Source organism: Camarhynchus parvulus, chromosome 3 (assembly GCF_901933205.1).
Source record: "Camarhynchus parvulus chromosome 3, STF_HiC, whole genome shotgun sequence".
In the NCBI taxonomy this organism is placed as follows: Eukaryota; Metazoa; Chordata; class Aves; order Passeriformes; family Thraupidae; genus Camarhynchus; species Camarhynchus parvulus.
In genome coordinates, this window is record NC_044573.1 from 66,789,730 (window position 1) to 66,809,464 (window position 19,735).

At 42.6% G+C, this 19,735-nt stretch overlaps 1 protein-coding gene across 4 annotated transcripts in view; it reads left to right on the forward strand.

Moving 5' to 3' along the window:
- FYN (FYN proto-oncogene, Src family tyrosine kinase) overlaps nt 1-19,735 on the forward strand; it is a 138,663-nt gene that overhangs the window by 41,172 nt on the left and 77,756 nt on the right. For all 4 annotated transcript variants that reach the window (XM_030945523.1, XM_030945531.1, XM_030945532.1 and 1 more), the window contains one exon: nt 19,600-19,670. The gene's annotated coding sequence lies outside the window, so the exon portion shown is untranslated. Of the gene's footprint in view, nt 1-19,599; nt 19,671-19,735 lie in introns of those variants that run through there.

The following is a 19,735-nucleotide window of genomic DNA, read 5'->3' on the forward strand; positions in this document are numbered from 1 at the left end:
AGCTCTTACACAAGCCTGTGGGGCTCTCTCTCCCCATACTGCCTGACCAGAGTCTGGGTGAGGTTCTGCCTAATGACTGTTCAGGACATGTGCATACAGATACCCTAAGGCTCAGCTGCTGGAGACTTGACTATGAGGTGTGCAGCAGTGGAGGGGCTCTGTAGAACGTCCCTCCCATCTCCCAAAGTAGAGACTCCCTTTGGTGTTTCCAGAACTTGAACCCCTGTACATTTTTGATCTTTTGGTTCTCACACGTGCTGTGAGTGGTGCCACCCTGCCCTGCTCCCCACCAGGAGGGCATTGTGCAGATTGGAGAGTAGATGCTACCAGTGCCAAGCTGCTTTTGTCACTGTGAGAGGGAGGAGTGTTGGTGGGGGATTTTTTTGTGGGGATAACTTCTTCCCCATACCCACTCCAGAATTTCTTCACTGTCCTGAAAATTTCTTCCAGTAACTGAGCAGCGTCGCCTGGCATTGAGGTGCATTGAAATTACATTTATTTCACCTTCTGTGAAGGATTTCCTTCCACCACTATTAGGCAGAAGGAAGTAGGTGTTTACCCCTCACCACTTTCTCCACAGTTTAAGATTTCTTCTGGGGTTCCTACACAGGGATAAATGTTTGATCTGCTATCAACCTGCCTCCCACAGTTTGGGGTTTTGTAGCTAGACAAAAATGATGCTTTGCATACTTTTTCTAAGCACCCTCCAAAATGAGTCTTTGCCCTCTGAAGGGAACTCTCAGGTGGAAATAAGAGGCTGAGGTTGGGCTACCTGTCTGCAGTCCCTGCTGAAAGCTCAGGGACTTGCCCCAGGGGTGTGTGTATGGGTTCTGCTTTCATCTCATACATCAGCCATGCTCTGAGCAGTGGTGCTGATGGGCAAGGGGGTATTCCCCAGCTGGATGTAGATGTGCTAGGGGTGCTCTCTGGCTTCAGAACTGGGGAACAGCTCCCTGGCAGAGAGGGAATGAAGGGGGTCATCTGGAGAAGCACCTGGATTTACTTTTCCAATATATTCAGGGGTTTGCTTATGGTCATGGTTTTGGGCTCTTTCTCTTTCAGATGTTTGCTTTGCCTTGGGATTCAGGCCACTATGGTAGTGTAAAGTTTAAATGAAAGGTTCCAGTTCCTATCTGAGGTTTTTCAAACCAAAAGGTTAAATGGTTTATTTGTCTCTTTTATCTTTCCAAAGTCCTGCAATATATTTTCCCTAAGGTGTTATACTTTATATTAGGGGAGATTACGTGTGATTTTAGGAATGCAACATTTGTGGTGGATTCTGCTGCTCCCTGAAAAGGAACTTACATTTTACTGACAGTAGGAAGCATTTCTGGTTTTTTTCCCTGACAGAAGGCACATGGTCCTACAGAAATAAGTGAAAATTTTCCCATTGAAAGTTAGAAGGATGAGAAGTACAATGCAGAGCTGCCACACTAGGACTCCTTAGTGGTATTGAGCCTTTTGATGTAAAACATCTCACTTTGCCCTTATGAAGACCCTACTCCATAAAATCCCTGTCAGTGAGAGTGGTGAGTTCTGGATGCAGAATGATGACATAAAGCACATTTCTTCTCTGTGGCTAAGCCTTTGAAATTGTTGGCCCAGAGAGCCAACAATTATCATTAGAAATTCTATAGGACAGAGAGTATGAAAACCTGCAAGAGGAGAAGGCCACACGTAGCTGATGACTGTTTGCATCATGTAGACACTTAATGGCATGAAGTGGACTTCACTGAAGCAAAAAACATCAGGAGCATTGAAGGTTTGGCTGAAACTGGGCATGGCGCTCTGACATTCCAGAGATTTACTACCTGTGGCTTAACATCCTCAACTCACCCAAGTCTAAAGTGTAGAGTTACAACTTTCTAATACAACATGGAAGATCAGCTTTCAGGATTTAAAAAAAATATTAAATTTATCTCTTATTTTACTTGCTAGTATTCCGGTAGTGTGTGTTTAATAAAAATTTTGCTTCTGCTAGAGGAAAAAATAGAACTTTTACAAGTTCATTTGTGAAGTCACTAGATTGGCAAAGGGCTAATAAGATAAATTCAGAGTCTGAGGAGGCTAGTACTTCAGTTTGCCCAGGAATCTTGGTCTTTTAAATCCAAAGCTTCAAGCAAAGTTTTGCTCTGTGTTGTATATAAGGATAAGCACAGGAGACCTGATAGGGCAGTCTGTGCAAGATGTGTCAGCTGGAGCTTTGCTGTATTCATCTTCAGTGCCAAGCAACTCCAATTCCTCTTTGGTCAAACAAACTTTTTATTCATCGAGGTACAGTTGTTTGCCAGAGCTATTTGCAGTCATGTGTCAGAGGGGGTACAATTAATACATTGTAAAAGTTTGTTGGTTTTTTTTTAATGGTGTATGCTGTGGAGGTTTAATAGAGCCCTGCTGGCAGTGCTCTGAGAAGCAGTGCAGGGTAAGGATTTGCCAGATCATAGCTGAGCACTTGAAATTCTTCAACCAGCAAGAAGGAAAAAGTGTGTGAGAGAGCCCGTGGGAACTGTATTTTGGTTCAGCACCGTCCGCTAACACTGTCAAACTGCCTGTCTCGAACTGTTAAGGCTGATAAACTGCCAGTAATTATCATTTAGAAAATTAGCGGCTGCCAAAACCATCACACACATCGCATGTGTTGGTTGGACTGGTTTGAAATTACTTCGCTTAAAAAAAAAAAAAGAAATAAAGAAAAATTCCCGAGCCTGCATCTGCTCCAAGAATAGCGTGGAGTTTTGACATGTGACAGTTGGTGCTGGCAGAAGTTATTTTTGTTGTTCGTTGGGGGATACTTTCTTGGAGTGCGTCACCACTGCTATTTACTGTCCGGGTAACAGGACAATGGAGACCTCTGAATATTTGCAGCAAATCTAAATAAATAACTGAAGTATGTGGGATCTCCTTTCCTTTCCGTTCTCCTTCCTTCCTTGCCTATGACACTGGACAGAGAGAATTAAAAATACCGGTTGCTAGAAGGAAAACTTTCTTATTTTGCAGTTAGTTTCCAGACACTGCAAAGAAACTGAATCATCGTGGAAGGGCTGAGCAGGGCAGAGCAAAAGCTTAAAGGCAGCTTTGGCTGCACATGACCATCACTTCATGTCTTCACAATCCTCCCAAACAGCTCACATGTAAAAAACATGGCTTGAGGCAGAGCAAATTTCATTGATTTCCTCCCAAAGGAAGCTGAGTTGCCGCCATGACCAAGATCTAGGGATGATATGAACACAACCGTATCACCCAGATCTTCCTTTGAAGGGTGCTGATGACTGTGATGAGGGAGCTGAAATGACCATGTAGAAGCTTGCATAATGTTTTTCATGCAGAGATTTGTGGTTTGGTCAGTTATCAATGAATAAGTTGCTGCAAAGTCTCTGAATCAGTGATCTGTAAGTCTGAAGGACTCAGAGTTGTCAGCACAAGAAAATATTGCTTACATTTAGGCTTACATTTTAGTAGGTGTAGCTTTCTACTTCTGTTGAGTGCAAGGGTGTAAAAACTTTGTGTGCACTCTGCTTTTCCCTCCAGCCTGTGGTTCAAGACAGGATTGCTAGGGTGACACAGCCAGCCTCTGAAGTTCCTGCTCACACGTGCTCTCCTGTGTTGCTCACCCATCACTGTTCCATAATTTAAACCAAACCCAAAATTTGGGGTGATTGATAGTAAACCTCCATGTCTCAAAGATTCAGTGATCAGTCCAATGTAACCAACAGGAAAATCAGTTGAACTGAGGTAAATGGAGAATTGCAGAACAGCCTCTGCATCTAAGGGACAGGGACAGCTCAGGGTTTATCTTAATCATCACTTCTGATTTGTTTTGGAGGTACACCTTTTCAATAAGTGATGTCGTGTATCAGCTTAATCAAACTCTTTGTGAAATGCAGAAGGAGAATTTTCTCTTTTCAAACAAAATTGCTGGTACTGTGAAGCAAGTACTCAGGGAGTACCAAATGGTAATGGAAATTAAAGGAAAACATATTGCATTTCATTATTTCATCTGTGTGAACACTTTACTGTGTCTAATTCTGTTAATCTAAAATTATAAACAAACTTAGTCTGATATAATCTAATTTTCATTATAGACACCAAATGCTATTATGTTCAGCAACAAATTGGCTTAAGATAATTCTGCCTTTACAAAATACGATTGTAATCAACAGATTTATAGTTTAATAAAGTCTCATGATATATGTATACCCTATAGCTTTTAGAGCTTTATTTTCAGTTCAGAGTTCCCATTAGTTTCATTTAAGATTATTGGTACAATAATTTGATTTAAGATATGCCTTTTTATAAACTAAGAGTGTCAGCATGAGATACTGAAAGGAAGCAGTGTGAAGGAACCATCTATGAGATGTTTTATTGCAGAATTGTTGATGGATGAGACTTAGTGACAAAAATACAGTGAGAGCCTGTGTTCTCTCTAAAGTTTGCAAAGGGCAGGGGATACTGAGGATATGTAAGGTCCCAACTGGGAAAAGTGAGGTTATTTTAGTCTGAAATAATGCTTTTGCCAAAATATAAAACCTTTTTGTAGGTTAAAAAGACTTTTTTTCATCATTTTCTCTTTTCTAAGTCAGTCTAAACTGTAATCTCTGAACACCAGGGTCTAGTTTATTGGCCAGATAGCACTGATCTTGAGATATAAAAGCCCAACAACAGAACCCTTACTGATAGGGATATAGAAATCAATTGCATCTTATTTATGTAAGTACTTAAAAGAAATGAGGGATTTGTCTGCGTGTGCATGTTTTAGTTTCTGATTTATTCATCTACTATTTTTGTGCTTTGAAACAGCAAATCTCCTCCATTTTGCTTTTTCTTTTTTTCCCAAAACTTTTTTTTTTTAATAGAATCATAAAATGGTTGGAAGGGACCTTAAAGATCATTTAGTTCCAACCACTCTGTCAAGGGCAGGGATGCCTTCCACAAGACCAGATTGCTCAGAGCCACATCCAACTTGGCCTTCAACATTCCTGGGATGTGACATCCCCAGTTTCTCTGGGCAACCTGTTCCAGTGTCTCACCACCTCTGAGTAAAGAATTTCTTCCTTATATCTCATTTAAACCTACTCTCAGTTTAAAGCCATTTCCCTTTGTCCTGTCACTATATTCCTTTGTAGAAAGTCCCTCTCCAGCTCTCTTGCAGCCCCCTTTTTAGTACTGGAAGGTGAATAAGGTTTCCCTGAAGCCTTCTGTTCTCCAGGCTGAACAAGCCCAGCTCTCTCAGCCTATGTACATAAGAGAGGTGCTCCAACCCTTTGATCATCTTCATGGTCTCCTCTGGACTCACTGCAGAAGATCTGCATCCTTCCCATGTCTGGGGCCCCAGAGCTGGGTGCAGCAGTCCAGGTGGGGTCTAACAAGAGCAGAGGGACAGAATCTCCTGCCTGGCCATGCTGCTTTGGGTGAGCCCAGGACAGAGTTGGCTCTCTGGGCTGTGAGCACACAGTGCCGGGTAATGTTGAGCTTCTCATCCACCAACATCCCCAGGTCCTTCTCCTCAGGGCTGCTCTCAATCAGTTTCCATCCAGCCTATATTTGTGTTTGAGGCTGCTCTGACCCTGATTGCACTTGGCCTTGTAGAGTGTCATGAGGTTTGCACAGTCCCACCTCCCAAACCTCCTAAGGTCCCTCTGGATGACACTCCTTCCCTCCAGCATGTCAACTGCACCACACAACCTGGTGCCAGCAAACTTGCTGAGGGTGCAGTCTTGGGCCTGCAGTTTGCTCAGCTTCTTGTCTGAGCAAACTGGCAGAAATAATTAATTAAGCTTGCATAGTAAGCAGACTGTGGATCTGGGTCATTTGTACCAAATAGGTGAGACTTCATGTAATGATTTTGCTAATGTGATGAGGTTTGTGAAACTCACAGGAATGTGAGTTTCTAGCTGGCTGGCTGTGTGTGATCAGAATTAAGTGTAAGAAATGCGAGGATATGTACATGTTGCTCTGATTTGGAATGTTCTGAAGGGCTGGCCGGGGAGAGACCGGTTTATCCCTGTGCTCTTTCAAGGAACTGTAATCTTCCTTAGGTATACTTGGATTAACGTTGCCTAAGAGCCTGTAATTAAACATTCAGGGCTTGAGGAACCTGGAAAGAGCAGTCCTGCTTGATCCTGTGTGTCCACGAGCAAGGACAGGCACAGCTCAGAGCTGTGAGCAATGGCCATGGCACAGGCAGCTCTCTCGCTGCATGAGGGGGCTGGGGAAGGGTGCTGGGACTGCTCTGGGCTCGGGCCATCAGTTCCTTTTGTGCCAGAGCACAGGAAGACCTTATCTCCAGTATAACTGGAGCCAGCAGGGTGTATGTCAGAGAGTAGCTTCCCTTTCCCCGTGCCCCCCTTCACCCACACTTTTAGAGTAAAGAGAGGGTTTCTCTGGCTAAAAAGCTGCGTTTCATAGGGACGGGAACCAAGAGACAGTTCATTTCTATGGCGAGTTGCTATAAATAGCTTGCTCTGTTAACATAAATTCTTTCTGTGAGTCCTACAAACAGAGTTTTATTCCAAGCCCACAAAATGCTTTGTATAGCCTTGTTACTTTGTACATGCTGGTGCTGGTGCTTCCCCCCACAGAATGAGAGGGTAAGCCTGACACTTGCAGGGCAACACTGCAAGTTCTGTTGATGTAGTAAAGGAGTCAGTCTTCCTAAACAGGCCTGTTACACTCTTAATTTTGTACATCACTAATACCAAAAGGACCGCTGGACATTTTTAAGGCAAGTAGGACAGGACTTGCTGAAGTCCACGCACATGGGTTTTTATTTATTCACCCAGGCTGCAATGTTTTCTAGTGCTCTGCTCTCTACTAATGCTTGCAGTGAGTCTGGGTCAGAAGCTGTAGCTACTGCAAGCCTTGAAAGCTTTGCAGGGCTTTTAGGAAGCTTGTAATTGCTCCACTGTGAATCCTAGAGTGAGAAAGAACTTTCCTAGGTGGAAAATGTCTTCTCTTACTGCTCATGCAGTGAAAACTCTATGGACATAAATGGTCCCAGCTGTATGATATGCATCTGTCACTCTGCACCTTCTTATTTTCTTACTTTTACAGAGTCCTGGTACTGGAAGCCCTCTTTTTGGGAGATGATTTTCAGTTTTCATTTAAATCCATTTCTGCATTTGACTATCTGATGCTCAGTCCACATCCCTTCCCCCTCTTTACATTAAATGGAATCCAGTGAGCTGTTGAAATTTTCAGAGAGCTGAAAGATGTGAGCCAGAGGTGTCCGTCCGGAAAAGGGAAATGCTTTGGTGTTCAGGCAGTTGATAAAACACACGTGTTTATGAGGAGCCATTGCTCTCTCTTACTTTTTGTCCTCTTCTTTTAAATGCATCCATCTGCTTGTGGAGAGCACTGTTTTCACTCCCCATACACGTGTATGGCAAGGTGAAATACAGATCCCTTTCTTGATACCCTTCCATGCATGAGGTGTTTCAAAGCACTTGTAGCTCTCTGTTTGTGAGGGTGGGCTGGAAGTGCAGTAAGCAGTGGAGAAGTGCAGTAAGCATGTGTAGCTTGAGGGGGAGGAAGCAGACCAAGTACACTGGTTGTTGTCCAAGGTGAAAACAACAGTGTATGGTGAGCAGGGCATCTTGACATGCCAGGTGGCATTCCTGTACAAACTGCCCAGCTGCAGTGCCAGGGGCTTTGTGGGACTGTTGTGGCCCCAAACTCTGTGGACGATTTGTCATTTGATGTAAAAGTATAGTGAGGAAAAGGAACCTGATGTTTTTATCATGTACAGTTTAGGTTTAAAATATGACTATTGATTAGCTGCTGCTGATGGTGTTTATGTTGAAATCTTCACAACTGGCCCTTGCAGCAGCTCCCAGATTGTGCAAATGGTTTTTTGGAGGGGAAATTAATTAGCTGGCTTGCATATTCCAAAGAAAGAGGAAAAAAAGTCTCATCTCTTTGTTGCTCTCCGGCACGCATCCCTCTTTTTTTCCATAGGATTGTTATGGATATGTATTTCCAGGGATTGTACCGTCAGCCTGTACCATTCATGCATTTTGTGGAGTTCATAATCGAATGTGTTCAGGGCTGAAAGTGGCACACGTGCTGCTCTGAATGCTCCTTCTCAGATGTCTCCTGCTGCTGGTAACCCACATTCTGCAGCTGGAGGCTGCGCTCCAGGCATGAATGGGGCGTCTTGTGCTTCAGCCAGGCGGAGTGAACTTGATTCTAGGTCAAAATCAAATGTGACATTTCCTAAATGCATGAGTCCAAGCTAGTTACAGCTCTAAAAAGCAGAGCTTTTGAGTACTTTCTGTGTGTTATTTCTCAGTGATTTGCAGTCTGTTTTACTCGAGATGGGAAGGACATTGAATGTGGGTTTATTATTCTGGTTATACCTGCAAAACTGAGTAGGAAGAAAATAAACAGTGACACCTCATCACATAGTGGGGCAAAAGACTTACCCTTACAGAACCAAAAAGCCACTTGTGTTGTTCCTGGGGGAGGGTATCCTGTTTACAAACAGTGGCCTAGATATTACCTGCCAGCACAGCTCCTTAAATCCACAGCCTGCTTCCCCCTGCTGCACTGTTCTTCCCCACAGTCCTCACAGGCACAGCGAGAGCAGGCAGTGACCCAGATGCGCTGCTCTGAAAGTGCCATTTGTTTCCAGCACTCAGCATGCTGGCAGATTTGACACATGGCTACACACACATCCATCACTAGACCAAAATACGCCTCTCCCGTGCTGTAAGGGGTGTTGTATCAGATAAGCCACTGCTGACAGAGCCAGTAGCTGTTCACACATCCTCTGAGGTGTGTAGCAGTGTGGGTGCATGGGACACCTGCCCTCCGAATGTGGAAGGATTTGTTGAGCTGCATGATGCAGTCCTGATGCTAATTTTTTTTTGACTGCTTAAACTTTCCAGGGGATTAGCAGGCAAGAATTTTGCTACTACATGCTTTGTTACCAATGCTACAAAAAAAGAAAAAGGAGAAAGGTCTTTTTCCACTTCTGTTTTTTGTCAGGGAGTACAGGGCTGTGTTCTTTCTCTTCTCCTATTCTGACTACAGCTTTATCTCAGATTCCTTTGCATACAGAGTTATTACATGTATGTATGCAAATATATGTTTATAAAAATATGTATTTACACACACACACGTATATAAAATCACCAGTCATAGATACATAGGTATATAAGGCTGTTGAGACTGGAACATAAAACTAGTTCTCTCTTCCCTCATCCAAGCTATAACCTCAATCAGTCTTTTTTCACTTCTTTGGGGATACCAAGCCATCAAGTCTCATTCAGCATGACTAAACAGATATCCATTGATACCTCTCTTCCTTCCTCCACCTGCAGTTCTCCACATTATCTCACACTGCTGTTACCATGGACAACGTCGGTGTCCCTCAGCCAGGCCAAAATCTGTCCATCTCTTAATTCCCTGTGTCTTTGCTCTGCGATCAGCAGATTCTTCTTGCATATAGTGTCTTTTTAAATGCACTGTGCTATCCACTCCACACAGCTGAAATTCACATCTAAGTACTCATTTGTTGTCTTGAATTACTGCAACATCATTTTCTCTGGCGCCTTCAGATTGTAATTCCATCTGTCCAGAATGTCTTCACTAAAGAAATTTGTCCCATTTCCTCATTTTTTAGCAGTGTAACCTTCCCTACGCACTCCTCTGCTGATATCATCGTTCAGCACAAGATGCCTATCTTTATCACCAAAGACCCTCCCTTCCTCTCTACTCCCATCTGTCAGCCAGCTCCAAGAGGGCATCTTTCTCCTCCAGCCTCCTGTGATGCCTGTCTCCTCCGGTGCATGAGCTGCTTTCTGACATGTCACTACAGATTTTCTGCTGACCTTACCCATCCAGTTAATATCAGCAGGACTACTTTCTTCTTGTCCTTTAGGTCTCTGTTTTAAAATGTTCTCTTCTTGTCTGGGATGCAGGCAGTGCAGGCAGCTCACCACCCATCTTCAGCTTTCAGAGTGCAGCACTTGCACAAGTAGTAAGCACTCATTGTAATTTTAGACCTTATTGAGATTAAGGCCTTAACCAGCATCTCTTGTCACTGCAGGCTTTTAAAAATAGGCTCAACATGCACAGTAATAGCAGCATGGTTGTAACCATGGCAATGCAAGGAAGGCAGGGTTTGCAGGCAGGGATCTTACCAGACCAACTGGCGTGTCTGAGGGCTGGACCAGGGTAATGCAGGGGAGAGGCTTCAGGCTCAGCTAGGAACCGTGAGCCTCAAAACACATCTCTTTTCCCCCAGCCAGGTCAGGTGGCCTAATAAAAATAATAAGTGTAGTTGTTTCTGCCTTGGGCAGGGAAGACACCTGGATGGCCATTCAAGGTCCCTTTTGCTCCTGTAGCTCTGTTTTAACAGGCAGAGCTGACTTCTTGTCTGTGTGCCATGTGTTCTGATCTTCTGCTGACACCAACAGAAGGCCTCTGAGCATCAAGAAACCAGAATATCCTCATTAAGGATCTTCTTGGAGGATAGGAGAGTAATGTATTGCTCTTTGAGCAGAGGCTGGCTTTGTGCAGCATTAAAGCATGAATATTAAACAGGAAATCAATGACACTTCTGAAACATGTCTGAGACAGAAATCCAGATGCTGTGTGGGGATATAGACCCTTAAGCCTTATGTCTATGCTTTTTTTTTTTTTTTTTTTTTTTAAAGCTGCATCTGCATATTTGGTGGTGTAAGATGGGGACATAGCAAGAGAAAAAACAGATCTTTTAGCCTAGTTTCCTGAGGAAGTGGGGGTTAGGCTGTAACTCAGTGTGTTTGTACACCAGTCCTCCTCTTTCTGAGTTTGCAGGCTGTCTCCAGCCAGGGAGGGGCCTCCAAGGGCAGCATTTGACTTCCCTGCCCTTTCTCCAGGGCATCAGCTGCTGCAGGGACGTGGGCTGGGTGTGGTGGCAGCAGGAGCAGGGTGCTGCAGACCCCCTGGAGCAGCTGAGCAGTGGCTGCAACAGGGCTTGTGCAGTAAATGCGACTGGGCACCAGGCATCTGGGGCTGTGGGGGAGCCAGGAGCACTGGGATGCAATGTGGGAAGGACTCCCATTGTAAAGTTAGCATCACACGTCCAGATGAGCTGGAAATTCAGTTTTTTTAGTTCCGCTGATCAGGCGTTCGCTTAATCTTGAAAAACAAAAGACAAAAAAAAAATAGGGAGGTTGTACTGAATAGTGATGACATTTTAAATCCTTAGAATATTTCAGCAAAATAAATGCTTTTGTGCGGCTTCTGCGCTGCAAAGAGGTTTATATTAAATGTAGCACAATCCTGGAATTATATGAGCCTTCTATTTTTCTGGTTCACACCGGGGCACTTGCTTTCTGAGGGAAAACCTGTTGTCTTTAAGGGCAGTATGAAAGAATAAAGACTTGATCTAGAGCTTGGGGCTGGAGCATTACATCAGTACAAAATCTTTTCGTTCATAGTTCTAGTGTGTTGTCCTGAGAATTTAATTTCCTGTTTGCACTATGGGAGGGTCTCTTTTGCAAGCCACTATAGAGCAGAGGTAGTTGTTTAAGGTGTTTTTTGAAGGTAAATTGTCAAAATACAGTAAATTTTGTGGTTGGTCCTTTTATTTATGTATGTCTTTATTCATGTTATTTCCTGAATATAGAAGCCAGCAACATAAAGTCTTGTCATTAAAGTAAGTAAATAAATAATCAGTGAAGTAGCATGAGGAACAGCCCTCTTTCCTTTGTTTTCTTTTTTTTTTCACTTATCCCAATCCTCAGCCCACTGGTGATTTTTCCTAGGTTTTGCAATGCTTCTCAGATTTCAAGGTTATATTCTCTTCCGTTTTGTCTTATGTGACAATGAAGGACCTTATTTATTTTCTTTACTTGTCTCACTTTTAAAAAAAATAAACCAGAAAGTCAAGTTTTTTGTTCTTCTATTTCCAGTACTCTTGTTTATTTTGAAACTTCCAGAAAGAGATAAGAACAGCTTAAGAAAAACGCTCTCCAGAGTAATCCCTTAAAGTGCAGCAAACAAACACTGCAGATTGGTCCTAAAGGCTGTGCTTCCTTTCTGGGGAGGGAGAGAGGTGGGGAGAGAGGATGTTTTCTTTTTTGCTGTGCTCTAATCATCCGATCTGGGATTTGATAAGCTCCACACGTCTGAAACCGCTGCCTCCTCCTGTCTTCCCCCTTCCTGCCTCTCAGAAGATTAAAGTGAACATGGCAAAAAGGAAACAGTTTATTTTCAGCTTGTTGTAGTTAATAATTAGTTTACAGTGCAGCATTCTCATTGTTTGTATTCTAATCGTGTTGCTATATTCTTTTCTTACACTGTTTACTTTTCACATCACGGGCCTTCTTTGATACAGAAATAGGTTTACAAATAGCCCATTCTTGCAGAATTTCAGCCTCTTTTCAACATTTTTATATTGCACATTGGGAAGTGTGGCACATTGTAGGTGGGATATCTTCTGCAAAGGCTCACCTTGCCTGCCCCCCATGCTTTCTTTTCACGCTGGGACAATTTGGAATTACAGCAGTTGTGAAACCACAAGAGGAAGTGATCAAGCCATTAAAGTATTACATGTACAAGATATAAGTATCATTTGGCTCATTTAAAATTAGCTAAATCCATGTATTGACTGAACTACAAGAAGTCCTTAGTAAACACCCCCAGTTTGTCCTAAGAGATACTTGTGCTGAATTCTTTTAACCTTTAAAGCCTCAAAGTAAATGTGCCAGGACTTTGAGACTGTGTGTTCCCATGTGTGTATTTGTAATGATTTCTTCCATAATGGGAATGACTGACGTTATGGGTACTGTAAGATTGCAACACTAGCATAAATATTCTATATATATTCTCTGTGTGTGTGTTCATTGTATGTCATGGAAAAAATGTCCTTAATTAAAACCATGCACACTGATCAAAGCACCAAAAAAAAATGTTTATTGTATAACTAAGATTCTCTCTTAAGGGGAAGGGGAAATTTGTTTATAATAACAATTGCTTATAAAAGCAAATTTTTGTATACAAAAAACTACATTTGCATTGCAATGTAATTGCACTTCTAAATGGCCTTTACTGCTTCTGCAGAAGGTTTGTAAATACACTGTTCAGCCAGTTTCTGCTAAAGGTCCTTCTGGGTCAATCCTGTATCTTTAGAAGGAAGGCATTTTCTTCTTTGAAACAAACTGGAAAATCAATTATTAAAACAAAAGCTTCTGAAACCTTGAATTATGCATGGGGGTTTTTTTCCCCTGCTGTATTTTTTAACTTTCATAATGGTGTGAGTACTTATTTCTGGCCATAGAAGTGTTTCACTGATGCCCCTGGGATACTGGGCAGGTAAGGATGAGCAGGCTGAGGGTCTGGGAGGGGGATGCAGCACTGGCTCTAGCCACCATGTCCCCACATCACTGTCTGCCTGTGCCTTCCCTCAGCCCCAGAGATGCCCAGCAGCATTTCTAGGAGCCAGCTCAGAGGAATAGAGAGTTCAGTCTATTTTTAGGACTATGGTCTCCATTCATTTCTTTTTTAAAAAGTTGTTTGAGGCATAGTACTTCTCATTTTTCTGCAAAGAGAAATGCAAGTGCTCTTCCTGTAATTAGTGAAGTATTTTTTCTACTATTTTGAGAACTGAAGTGTGCTGCTGCAATCACATGCCCCTCATATGTGACACTCTCAGTCTGAGTGCCTATTCAGTATTGAGCTTGCTAATAGCTTTCCCTATGGATTGCTCAGCCCCCGTGGCTGCCCACGGCCTCCTGACCCAGGACAGGAGTTGCAGGGGGAGGCTGAGCTGTGCACAGCGTGTGCTGCCTTTCAGCTCACACACAGCTGCACACTTGCCTCTCTCCCCAGCAGTGCAGATGACCAGGGGTGCCACAGGGTTTGAGTTCTTCTCAGAACACTTTCAAAGGGCAGGATTTAAGAATGGGCCGTGAGTGCCAACACTATAACCTTTCTGTCACCAGTGGCTTCGCTGTGCCATAATCCACTTGCTCACCCCAACCACTGGCTGTCCCACTGAGGGTTTCTTAAAGCTGTTGGCATCTTTGGATTCTTTGCATCTGCCTCTGCCTGGTCTGTGTACACATCCACCCTCTCTGCCTGTACTGGCGCTTTCCACGCAGGAGTTGCTGGTTGGATGGTGCTGCATTTCCAGATCCCAGCTTTATGCTTTCAGCTCTGCCATTACAGAGCCAAGCTGATGCATGGAAAAGCAGTTGTAAATGAAGATTTTGTTTAGTTTATCCAGCTTGAAAGTAGAGAAAGGGGACAGGTACTGATATCACCGATACTGAGCTGGCAGTATTGAAGGGCTTGAGCTGCCTGGGTGAAGGGCACAGCCCAGGGTGAAGGAGAGCAAGCAGCTTTGGCAGGGCTGGGAGCCACAGAGCATGGGCAACAGCTGACAGCAGCATGTCTGCTAAAGGTAAGTCAATACAGCAGCTCAGCTTTTGATCTTTAGCACAGTTTGTGGGTTTCTTTCTCTTCATAGCTCAATTTTATTAAATCAGAAAAAGTTCAAGCAAAGCCTCTGTTTTCCCGGTGTTTTCCTCCCACATTTCCTGTTTCTTAAGACTTGTTGCCACTGCAGTGGTGACTTTGCATCTGAGTTCCTTCTGCTCCAAATGGAAAGGGCAGACGTGTTTTTAGACAGGAACAAGTTTAATGGTGCAGACAAACATTCTTGTTTTGAAACTACTAAACTACTTTTGGACTCCTTTAACAGAGGGACCTAGTGATCCTTATTTACATCCTGCATATGCGGAAGCTTTCCAGTAACTGTTTTAGAAACCCAGTGACTTTGACATGAAAAAATGCAGTGCCTCTCCCATAGCCCCTGTCCTCTTTCCAAGTTTTGGCACTGTTGCATGGGAGGACAAACCACTAGAATGGTATTGTCTTAGTATAAGTTTTCTAATAGTGTTGGTGGTTGGTTTTTTTTCCTTTGCTGTTGTCCAGGGGTGTGTCTGGACTTGTTGCAAGAGCAGATTTTGTTGGAAGCTCTCTCTTTCTGCCCTGAGCTCTCTCTCCCCAAACCTGTTGATGACAAGGCTTTTTCATATCTGGGACCTCACTTAGAAAAGGGATGGTTTCAGGCTAACAGGGAGGCTTTTGTCTCTGTGTAAGAACAAGCCTATAAGCTTCCCTTAAACTTTAAATGTTTTATTGTTGGAAAGCTTTCAGATGTTCACAGGATAAGGGCTCTTTATATGTAATCTGACATTGCACAGTAAAGGATTACTTTATGTAAGTTAAGATGTGCAGTTCCTTTATAAACTGGCTGCGTGAATTCAGCATGTAGGAGATTGTTTTTCTCCTTCTGTTCAATGTTGCTTCTAGAAGGGGTTTCTTGGTTTTGGTCAGTTGGAGGTTTTTTGGTTAGTTGGTTTTTGGTTTTAGTAAGGTTACAAATCTTAGATGGTGCGAATAGGTGGAAAATGCTGCATGCACCCTATTAAAAACTGAACATGTGTGCTTCCATAGATTTGTTCAAACAGCAGTGTCAGCAGAGTCCTGGGTGACAGAATCCTCAACCAGTCTGTAAATGGTAACTCGAGATTGTTAGAGCAGAGTCCTAGTAACCTATTACTGAAAAGAACTTTCTGGACCAGTTCATGGCCCCAAATCTGTGGTATGATGTAGTGTAACATAAGCATGACTGACATTGAAACAGATTAAAAAAGCAGGCTATTACTCTGAAGAGACTAACCAACACTTTCTTTTCAAAGTGGATCCAGCTCATTTACTGGTTACACATCCTGATCCAGACATGTTCCTTTGTAAACTGTTCAGCATTAAAAACTTAATTTTCCTAGTTTTTGCCAAGTAAAATAGCAGCCCAAGCACCAGGAATGCCTGCTTCTACTTGAGGTTTGAAAAAACAGCAGCAGAAGCATGTTGCTAATAGAAAACTGACAGATGTTCATAATTATGTAGATTTTCTTCTGTGTTTGAGTGCCATAAACTCAATTGCATCTACTGGCATTTGAAAAGTATGTAAGACCATTTATGACTTCAACCAGCCACTTCCTCCAGCTGGGTGAAACTCATATGAACTGCAACATGTACCAGGCCAGCACCCTATGTGGGGCTGTTTTTATGCTTTCAGTCATGTTATTATCTCTTTTCAATGGTGAGTAAATTGTCACTGAACAGTTTATGCTTCAATGAACAATCAGGAGTTTTGTGGGTTCACATCTAGGATTATTCACAATGCATTTGATTCAAAGACCCTTAAAGTTGGTGAGTGCTGATGGATTTGGGAGTGCAGGGTTGAGAAAAAAGTACTTACCATGTCTGCTTTCAGTGATTTCTCTTTTGTCAGTAGTAATAAACTTAATAAATGATCCCAGTATGAACTGACAAAAACACATCCGAAAGCTGATGAGGAAAAATAGAGGTTGTCTCATGAAGCAGACAATGTCTTGAAACCGAACACGCAAATGATGTCTAGTTATGCTGCTTGCCACATTGTTTCACAAAATACTTCTTTACAAAAAGAAAGTGACTTTTCCACAAGGCTACATAACTACACTGCTGATACATATGTAACACTTTGAGGGGGATATGGGTTTTTGGTAAAAGATGGCAGTTTGTGGAAGCTCGCGCTGCCTGCAGGAAAAGCCTGGTCCCGGCAGATAATAACTCTGATTGTCCCCCAGAAGTGTTTTGCTTTTCTTTAATGTTTCAAGTCATGTCACTCTGAGATTCAGCACAACTTTCCGTGTCCATTGGTGCGCTAAGGATTTTCTATGTCTTACCATGTAGGAGGAGATGTTTGGACAGCTTTCATTTGGACACTGGTTGGACAAACTGTTTCCTCTTCTATTTGTTTTCCTAATTGTAAAAGAAGCCTATATTGGTGTGCCTTGAGGCCTGTTTTAATTTATTTTGCATCTCCTCTGCTGTACTCTCCAAAGTGAGCAGAGCTTTTCTAAAAAGTGTTCATTAAAATTTGGATATATGTATCATGATCCAAACCTTCAAGAAAAAGGAGTATTTCCCCTATATTCTTGGGTAGAATCATAAAGACTGAAATTGAGTTCTGTATGAGCCCCCAGACTGAACACAAATAGAGTGAATAATCTTTGGTTTACTCTGCATGCTATGTCTTGCCCTCACCCTCAATTAAGCAGCAAAATTCTTCCCTTCCCTTCTCCCTCCCTGTTCCACCTCCAAACCTCTCTTCTCCTTTGTAGCCTAAGAGAGCACGTTTTTCATCATCTAAAATCAAGCAAAAGGCTTCCCCAAGCTTTCTATCTGCTATCCCTGCAGTTCTGAAGATCTTCCAAGGCTAGAGATATGGCACATTGTGTGGCTGCCTCAGATTTAACAAGATACCCCTTTCCCTAGTCCTCTTGCTAGTTTTGGTCATACCTGGTCTCTGTGAAAGGCTTGGGTGAGACTCCCTTGGCATGTATTAAAGCAGCAGCATGCTGTAACATGGGAGTGTTACATGTTGCAAGTGGAGCTCTACTCTTGGTCCATCCTTTCCATCTTTTCCTCCCTTTTACCCTAGACTCGGCAAAGGCCTCTTTCTTTTTTATTTCTTCTTCTGTTTTTTTTTTTTAATTAATTTTATTCTATTCTATTCAGTCACTCGCAAACTTGTCTGAGGAATTTCCCCAGTTTGGTTTAATCCCGGTTGCTGCACTGGCATTTGTGCTGGGGTGAGGGAGGAAGGGAGCACTGCCAGGGCTGCATCCAGAAGCTCCACACCAGTGCTGGGGGGAGTTCAGCCCCTTTTGGCAGCAGTGCCAGCCCTTGTCTTTCAAGTATTCCTGGGATCAGCAGCATGAAGTACGGAGTTCCCTTATTTGTCACTCCTCTGAGGAAATTTTTAAATCAGTCTCATGGTGTAGAAGAAAATAATGAGCTAATCCAGAGTTGAGATGCCATTGGATTGTTTTGGACCTGGCTCATTTCTTAAGCTTCTAACTTTTCTGCATGCAGATTTTATCCAATTAGTATGGAGGCAGAAGTAGAGTTTCTTGACTTGATGTTTTCTTTCCAGGCCAAATGCCTGGAAGCTAGGGAGGGAAATAGATGGTGCTGGAATAATAACCACCTTCCCTGAGTTTGAGCAAAGCAGTTAAGACCCACTTTTTTTTTCAATGTTTTCATAAACTCTGCCAAGCTGTACAAAAGGTGATGGGAGAGGAGGGGGTGTTCATTTTTTTTTCTTTATTCCTTGATATACCCACTCTTTTTCTCAATTGCTAAACAAAGAAAGCAAGCAGAGAAGATGCTTATGTTTTTACTTGTGTGTTAGAAAATGTCTGTTCCTAAAATCTCTCACAACAGCCTCCTCTCATTTGTAATGATGCTTTTTTTTCTTTTCTCCCCACCCTGATCCCTCCACTCAAATGAAGTCTGAGCTTTATAATATCAAATGCCTGCTTGCTCATCAGGACTTGGAGCAATGTGATTCAGTTTCCATGTTTTAGAGGAATATTTATTTGGTTATTCCTTAATAGAAATTCTAATTTTGTAACTGCTTTTTATGTAATGATGACCAGTAAAAATAACTTGATTTAAGACGCCATACCCCTTTTGTTTCCTGTTTATGCCTACAGCGTCTTTCAGGAGAGGTGCTGGCACAAGAGTTGCTGTTTCTGCAGCTGCGGCAGGTTTTCACGATCAGTAGTGCAGGGCTCCAAGTCATCTGTGTATAGCTGTGAAGTTACTCATCCAGCAGTAATTTCACAGATACCTCTCTGGTGAAAAGTTCAGCCATGTACTAGGGGGAGAATGGCACTTAGAAGCAGTTCAAATTTAGTCTGGCTTCACTGGTGTGGCTTCACCTGGTCACTGAAAGTGATGTTCTCCATTTGCTGCACAGTTACCCCTCCCAACCCTGAGCACCAGCAGAATCCTTGCCTCCTCCCTCTTCTAGGAGTTTACAAACTAAACGTTTTAACATCATTGTTAGTCTGGGCTCCGTGAGTTATTCTTTCAAAGATTTCGCTTCAAGGGAAAATGAAGCTTAGCTGTCATTTGAAATTTACTCAGGGTCGGCAAAATGATGGCATTTGTCACTTTTGCTCTCCATCTTCTTCAAATGGGCCCTAGTGTGTGTCAAACTGGATATTGTGTTGACTTCCTTCTTCTCCCTCTTTGTTCTCCTAGAGAATGCCAAGTAATTAATACAGTTTAAAAATGAAGTGTGGCACAACCCCTTTTTTCCCTTTGTGTAGTTTTCAAACAAGGAGGCTGTCATGAACCTACGTGCATCCAATTCCAAAACCAGTTTGTTAAAACAAAATGACTTAGAGATACTGGGTTGACCAATTTTTTAGGGTTGGATCTAAAATAATTAGCACACTTGCTGTGTGCTGCTGTGCATTTCTTGTTGTTGACCTTGTCTCCCTGAAGTCTGAATACCCATCATGTCAGTGACAGTGATGTGTCTGAGCAGTCTGAGGGAGTCCTGCAATTATTTTAATATTTTGCATAATACTAGTGGAATTCAATAATTAGTTGTGAAGGTTCAGATCCAATTACCTCCTTCCCTAAACCAGGAAAAATGGTGGAAGATGGTGATAAATGTTAGTAGAGAGAGAAGAAAGTGTCACATAATTTGTGGTGTTCCAGTCACTTATTATTTTTCTGCCTTTCTCTCTTATTTTACAGGGCATGTTTTCAAGCCATTTGTGAGGAAATGTGGTGAATGTAAACTTGCTCTCTTCGGGGGGGAAACTGTGGTAAGTGGTGCTGTCTTGATCAATTTTGGTTTTCAACAAGAATTTCAGAAAGGTTGTTTTAGCTT